The sequence below is a fragment of the Macrobrachium rosenbergii genome, chromosome 52 (assembly GCF_040412425.1).
Source record: "Macrobrachium rosenbergii isolate ZJJX-2024 chromosome 52, ASM4041242v1, whole genome shotgun sequence".
Lineage (NCBI taxonomy): Eukaryota > Metazoa > Arthropoda > Malacostraca > Decapoda > Palaemonidae > Macrobrachium > Macrobrachium rosenbergii.
This window is the reverse complement of record NC_089792.1, coordinates 28,218,671-28,226,288: the sequence shown is the minus strand read 5'-3', so window position 1 is coordinate 28,226,288 and position 7,618 is coordinate 28,218,671.

The window sequence follows — 7,618 nt, the reverse complement described above, 5'->3', positions numbered from 1 at the left end:
TGAAAGCCAAATTAAAGACATAAACAGAGTGGCGGAGTCGAGCAAATACCAAGCTCAGGGACAGGTCTCCTCTATCCCTCGGATCTAAAGACAAGACTGCGGCCTTGGACCACAGTCAGAGCCTGTCCAAAACAGTTCCACTTCAGTTTCCCCCTCCGGCACTAGTTATCCACACAGGCGCTTCTCTAAGCGGCTGGGAATATTCACCAAAACAAAAAGTACAAGAGAGCGTGGTCACAATGTTTCAGCAGTTCCATATAAACACCCTGAAACCATGGCGGTCTTTCTAGCAGCTGAAGAAAATCCCGTATTCCCTCCCAATGATTCATATCAGGTTGGTGTGGAGCACAACGCAGTGGTAGTTCATTGCATCAACAGGGCGGCTCACGTCAGGTCGAGAGTAAACCAAGTGATGGTGGCTATCTTCTCCCTGAACAAGCACGGTTGGCACCTGTCAGCCACCCACCTGCAGGTGTACCGGGCGTGGTGGCGGATTCCCTGTCCAGGACTACCCGTTCGAGAAGCGGGTGGTCCCTGGATCACGAGATCTTTCAATGGATTTGCCGCCGGGTTCGGGACTCAAGTGGATCTGTTCGCAACGGAGAGCAACTTCAAGCTCCTGTTGCATGGCCCCCAACCTGGACCCTCAGGCGTTGCGCCACAGGCGCTTAATGACAGTAGATTGGAACAATTGGGAGAGAAATTTATCTGTTCCCTCCAATAAATTTACTGCTGAAAGTTTTACACAAACTAAGGACATTCAGGTCAACCAGCTCTGGTAGCCCCCTATTGGCAGAGCAGTGGTTCCCTCTCCTTCAGGAACTGGGATTGAGGAGTCTTAGTTAAGCCCCATTCTGACCAGACAGTACAAACCAAGACTGTCCCGGCCTCCTCAGGATTCAAGATGCCTAGCTTTATGGACTTTATAAAGTTAGCTCAAAGGAGCAATTGACCCTGTCAATGCTCTGTTTTTAGAATCAGATAAAAGAGATTCTGCTATTAGACAATATGACTCAGCAGTCAAAAGTTGGCCTCCCTTCTAAAGCATCTGAAGCCAAAATTATGACGACTAATTTAGGAGTTTCCTTCTTTGGGTCACTGTTTGAGAAAGGTCTGGCTCCGCCACTATTACCACAATCAAGTCGGCATTGAAGAGAAGTATTTCTTTCTGCTTTAAAATCGACCACCACAGATTCTTATTTTCATCCATCCCAGAGCATGCCCTCGTCTGAGACCAATATCACGTCCACATTGGTTACTTGGTTTCTCAATGGCGTCCTAAGTTAGCATCAGAGTTGGATAACTTCCATTTGCTCTTATCAGGATCTGTTAAAGGAAAACCTTATTTTTAATTAGTTTGGCTTCAGGTGCTAGAATTTCAGAGCTCTCAGCTCACTACTAAGTGATAATTTTGTTAACTTCCTCCCCATCGGAGGTCCTCCTCTCCCTGACCCTAGATTTTAGCTAAAGCGAAGACCCTAGGACAGGTGGAGTCTCCTTGGGAAGAATTAGTGCCCCTTCCTCAAGATCAATCTTTATGTCAGTCCATACACTTAAATCTTACCTCTCAAAGAACTCCACAGAAGTAAGTGGGTCCTCTTTTATCAGGGAGAAAATTGGTACTCTTTTCTCTTAATGGTATAAGACAACAAATTCTGTATTTCATTAACAAGCCAACCAGACTCAGTTCCTAAAGTTCATGATATTCGAGCATGGCTACTTCTATTAATTACTTTCATAATATGGACTTTTCAGAGTTATCAAAATATCAGGTTGGAAATCACCTCTAGTGTTTTAGCACTATTTTAAAATCTTTCGAAGCCCTGAAATATTCTACTATAGCAGTGGGAGTGTCATCTCCCACCTTGAAATAATTATATCCTTCCTTTTTCCCCCCATCGCCTACCTCATTTGCTCTCGCTTATTCTCCTGGTTGTTTATGCCTCACTGCCTAGCTCTTCATATTGATATATTTGTATTTGCTGATGGGAAAGTGTAATCTGTTTAGCCATAATTGTTTCGTTGTGGTACTGGACAGTTTTGTTTGGCTCCATGTACCCCAGATGTTGTTGTGTTATATTCATTAGTCTTGTCTCTTACACATGTTTAAGCCTAAGTTTACATATATAGTTTAAAGGTTGTGTTTGTTCTGTGCATTTCATGTTTCACTACTTTTAAGTAATTTAAGGTTTGAGGTTTTTCCCATCAGACCGGGGACCTCCATTTGTTTTGTAGTGCTAAGTTTTATTGGTGTGCCTTAAAATTAAGTTACCTTACTTTTAGTATTCTTGCTAAATGAAGAATTGCTTAATTAAAGTTATTTTCGTTACAATTTGCTTTTCTTCAGATTGCCCTCCTTTTTCCAGTAGTAGCAGTCTTGGCATGATTCTCTCACTATTTACCGGCTGACACGGGACTGGACGGACTCAGAAAAGGGATTTTGACAGAGGAAAAATCTGGTAACAGAAGGTCCGTGTCACCAGTGACCCCTCCCTGTCTAGTCTAGTACTCTCCCCCCTTCTTGCACATGCCAAGTCTGGGGTTAGTGCTAGCATGGAATGAAGTAGGTGGCGCTGGTGTCGCCGTCCTGGCGGGTGTTTGAGTGTGGGAGCTGTAACGGCTCACCGCTCTTTCGGGGGGTTTTGATAAGGAGAGATCTTTCGAGTATATTTCCGTGGTAGTGGTATTTCACTCACCCTTCATTATACCGACGTCTTTCAAAAGACGATCGACTGGGGTAGTAACCCCAGCTTTCCTGAAAGCTCTTTTCTCTGGTATATCTAGCATTGTTATACCTAGAAATTCGTGCTGTAATGGAATTTCACCAGGTGACACGGGACCTTCCTCAGAAATAGATTTTTCCTCTGTCAAAATCCCTTTTTGGTCTCAATGATGAAAAATTATAAATAAATAAAACTAGAAAGTAAATGTGATTAGTTTTAGCTAAAACATTTGATAGTTATCAGCAGATGGGCTATATAATTGATGCAACCATTTGAGTGGCAGCAACATAGGTCTAAAATGAGTGGCGACAATGAAATTATCTTGAAAACATTTATTTTACATTTTTAACCAGAATATTTAGATTTTCATATTAAAAAATAAAATGATTTATGACAACAATTAACCACTTCAAAAATTACTGTTTTTACTTGCAAATTTTTAGTGTACACAATACAATTAGGATTTTGTTAATGCTAAAATTTTGTTCCACTAGGTGTGTTAGTTTTTTCCAACTTCATAAAAATACATTTTTGAAGAATAGCATTCATGTGGTATTTTATGACAATTTCTGTCTGGAAAGCATATTAAGTTATCTATGTATTCTTGCATTTCAAGTTACCTTACGAATGAGTCAGCTATACACCAAAGGCAAGCACAATTTTCAAGACAACATTTTTAATAAAAAAAATGAAGGTGCTTCATTATAAACAATATCTAAATGATAACATACTGAAACAATTCCATCTGATAAAATTATTCATTTCACGTAGCAATACATTCAACAGATTACCCAACACTTGAGTTTCTTCTGCATTTTCAACCTGGACAACAATTACATTTCTGATAAGATAATATTTTGAAAACAAAAATTGGTCACATGCAAGGCAATCTTTCCACTTTCCTGATCAGGCAATCTCCCCCTTTAAATGCCTAGTTGATGGCCCTGGATTAATGTTGAAAATCTTTCATCAATTTGCACTTACCTTGATACCAATGGGTTTACTTGTGGCTAAGAACACTGCAACATGCCAAACTCAACCCTTTACCCACTAAAAGAAAAATTAGGCATTTCATATTTCACATTTTACCAAATCTGCATCAAAAACAAACCACACTGTCTGTTTCTAACCATTTCTTTAATGACACACCACTCACTACCAGGTTTAGCCAACATCCCCTCACATCTCACTTCACTCTTACAAAACTTAGTAATTTTACCCAATTTATCTATGACCTGTTTTTCAAAATTATCTTTGAGTAACAATACTAATGTCCAGACCAAGAAATATTGATCATGATACAACAAAAACTTTCCTGCCATTGGATTGTAAGTATAAATGCATAAATGGTTGTTTTCAAGAAAAAATTTTACCAAAAGATGCCTTTGATATCAAACAATTTGCCCAAACAAGGGGCCCCCTTCATTTCCTTGTCACACTGAGACACAATTTGGCCTACATTGCCATTTTAATAGTGTTGGATACTATCCCCAGAACTCTAAATAAAAAGCTTTCCACCAAAGTAAAAACCACTTGCCCCAAATGGCTGAGCTTCAGTGGTCAATCTTTTTACACAATAGCTTATAAATTCTGGCTCTAATCACTATATGCTCATAGGCAGCACCATATTCTGCACTTACTTCAGCATAAGTCCCTCTTCAAAAGGACCATTGTGAATATTAATTGCTGCAACTTTCTCCAGTCCATTAAAAGGCCTGTTAAGATTGAGCCAACCTATTTATCCCAATTGTTAACATGGTTGCCTGTTCTCTATTCCATCTCAAATGAACCACTTCCCATTTGGCATAAAGGGTTTATCCATAAATATTCCTTTAGGCTAGATTTAATTTTATTAGAATCTATGTTCTTTAGGATCTGTCAAGATAAAAAAATGCATAAGAAAAAGAACAAGCAAAACATTTACCAACTCCACCACCTTCTGCAATTTACCAGCTAACTACACTTTCTTCCATGACACCATTACATAGCCCTCTCTATTAATTAGCTTTTTGTTCTTTTGGTTACCATGATGCCTAAATAGCTTGTACTGAAATACAAAAACTCACCTCAGTAGTTCTTTCAGCAAAGCAGACAGCTGGAACTGAGACTTCTCCAACCTGGACAAACTACTCACCAAAACTCAAGCCCTCCCAACAATAACACATTAAACAAGTAGACACTCCTACATCAGTTCCTCAATATGTGTTTCAAAACCTTGGACAGAGCAAAAAATGTATTTGCTGTAACTAACAAGCAAATATCCAGACAGCTGTCTCTTCTTCCATTTATGAAATATGGTTGAATTCACCAAGAATCTTTAATTATACCAAAGACACTTGAAGCAGATCCTTCAATTTGTTTGCAAGATATCTGACATAACATATGCAACAAAGATTACTGTCATCAGCACTTTTATTTCCACATATTAACCCTTAAACGCCAAGCCTCTATTTACAAAAACGTTTCCCATATGCATGGCACAGAGTTTCTGTTGAAAAAAGTTTTTTCAAAAAATCACAGCATGCTTAGTTTTAAGATTAAGAGTTCTTTTGGCTCCTTTTTTGTCATTGCCTGAAGTTTAGTATGCAACCATCAGAAATGCAAAAAAATATCATTATCATATATAAATATTGAAATATATGACAGCACAAAAAAATTTTCATATATAATTTTATACAAAATCATTCTTGTGAGCAAAACGGTTAAAGTCTAACAGATTATTTTTTTTCTTTGTATTGTACACTAAATTGCGATGATTTTGGTATATAACAAATTGTAAAACAATCAAAGCAACACAGAGAAAATATTATCACAATATGATGCATTTGAATTCAAAATAGTTGCGGACATAAAAATTTTTTTTCAAAAATTCACCATAAATCAAAATATTGTGCTAGAGACTTCCCATTTGTTGAAAAATGAAGCTAATTGATTGAATATTACTAGACTGTAAGTGTTTTAGCTTACAATTGAAGTTTTCGACCATTTCGGTCGAGTTAAAGTTGACTGAAGGTCAAATTTTTTCTATTTATTGTAATTTATATGAAAATATTTCAAAACTGATAAAAGCTACAACCATGAGTTATTTTCTGTTGTAACAATTAATGAAATTTTGCACATTTTCATATATAAAAAACTTTATGTAACGACTAATATAAAATGGTGCAAACATTATTACAACGTTTATCTAAAGAATTTCTGAGATGTTAAATAGTTATCGCTGGACGTAAGGAAAACGTTTTTTCAAAAATTCACCATAAGTCGAAATATTGTGCTAGCGCTTCCAATTTATTGCAAAATAAAGGTAAATGATTGAATATTACTAGAATGTAAGAGTTTTAGCTTACAATTGCGTTTTTTTGACCATTTGGTCGAGTTAAAGTTGACTGAAGGTTGAAATTTTGGCAGTTATCGTGATTTATGTGAAAATATTTCAACAGTGATAAAAGCTACAACCATGAATTATTTTCTGTTATATTCTACATGAAATTGCACACATATTCATATATAAAAGTTTATGTAACGACTAATGTAAACGATGCAAACATTACGACAACGTGACGAAAGAATTTCTGAGATGTTCGGCTTGAGTTAGAATTTTGTTTACCAGACATAAGGAAAAAGATTTTTTTTCAGAAATTCACCATAAATCGAAATATTGTGCTAGAGACTTCCAATTTGTTGCAAAATGAAGGTACATGATTGAATATTACTAGAATGTAAGAGTTTTAGCTTATAATTGCATTTTTACCATTTCAGTAGAGTTAAAGTTGACCAAGGTTGAAATTTTGGCAGTTATCGTGATTTATATGAAAATATTTCAAAACTGATAAAAGCTACAACAATGAGTTATTTTCTGTTGTATTCTACATGAAATTTGCACATTTCCATATATAAAACTTTATGTAACAGACTAATATAAAATGGTGCAAACATTCGACAAAGTGACGAAAGAATTTCTGGTTGCGGACGTAAGGAAAAAGTTTTCTTCAAAATTCATCATAAATTGAAATATTGTGCTAGAGACTTCCAATTTGTTGCAAAATGAAGGTAAATGATTGAATATTACTAGAATGTAAGAGTTTTAGCTTACAATTGCGTTTTTTACCATTTCATGTCAGTCAAAGTTAACGAAGGTTGAAATTTTGGCAGTTATCAGTGATTTATATGAAAATATTTCCAAACTGATAAAAGCTACAACCATGGGTTGTATTTTGAACATGAAATTGCAGAAAATTTCATATATAAAACTTTAGGGATAACGGCTAATATAAAACAGTGCAAAAATTACGACAAAATTTAATTTCTGAAATTTTAAGAAAGTTACCATCAATGGATGTAAGGAAAAAGTTTTTTCAAAAAATTAACCATAAATCGAAAATATTGTGCTAGAGACTTCCAATTTGTTGCAAAATGAAGGTAAATGATTGAATATTACTAGAATGTAAGAGTTTTAGCTACAATTGCGTTTTTCGACCATTTCAGTCGAGTCAAAGTTGACTGAAGGTTGAAATTTTTTTGTAGTAATTTTTATATCCACTTGGCACCCAACAGACAATTTTAGTCGACGTATGATACGTCCAGTAGGCGTTTAAGGGTTAAAATCAGTAACAACCATTTTCATACTCACATGTTTAAAAATATTACTTTGGATTAAAAGTAGATTAATGATGAGATACGGAACAAAACACAACTATCCTTTATTACCTACTTCCTGAACAATACATCTACATCACTGAGCGAAAAATAGTTTAATAACCAAGAAAACATATTATGAACTTGAAAGAAAAATCAGTAGTACTCTTACACAATCAAAACCAACTACCACTTTATTATTTAATCTGATACTCTTTTTATACATGATCCCTAAATTAAACAAGTACATAATACTAACC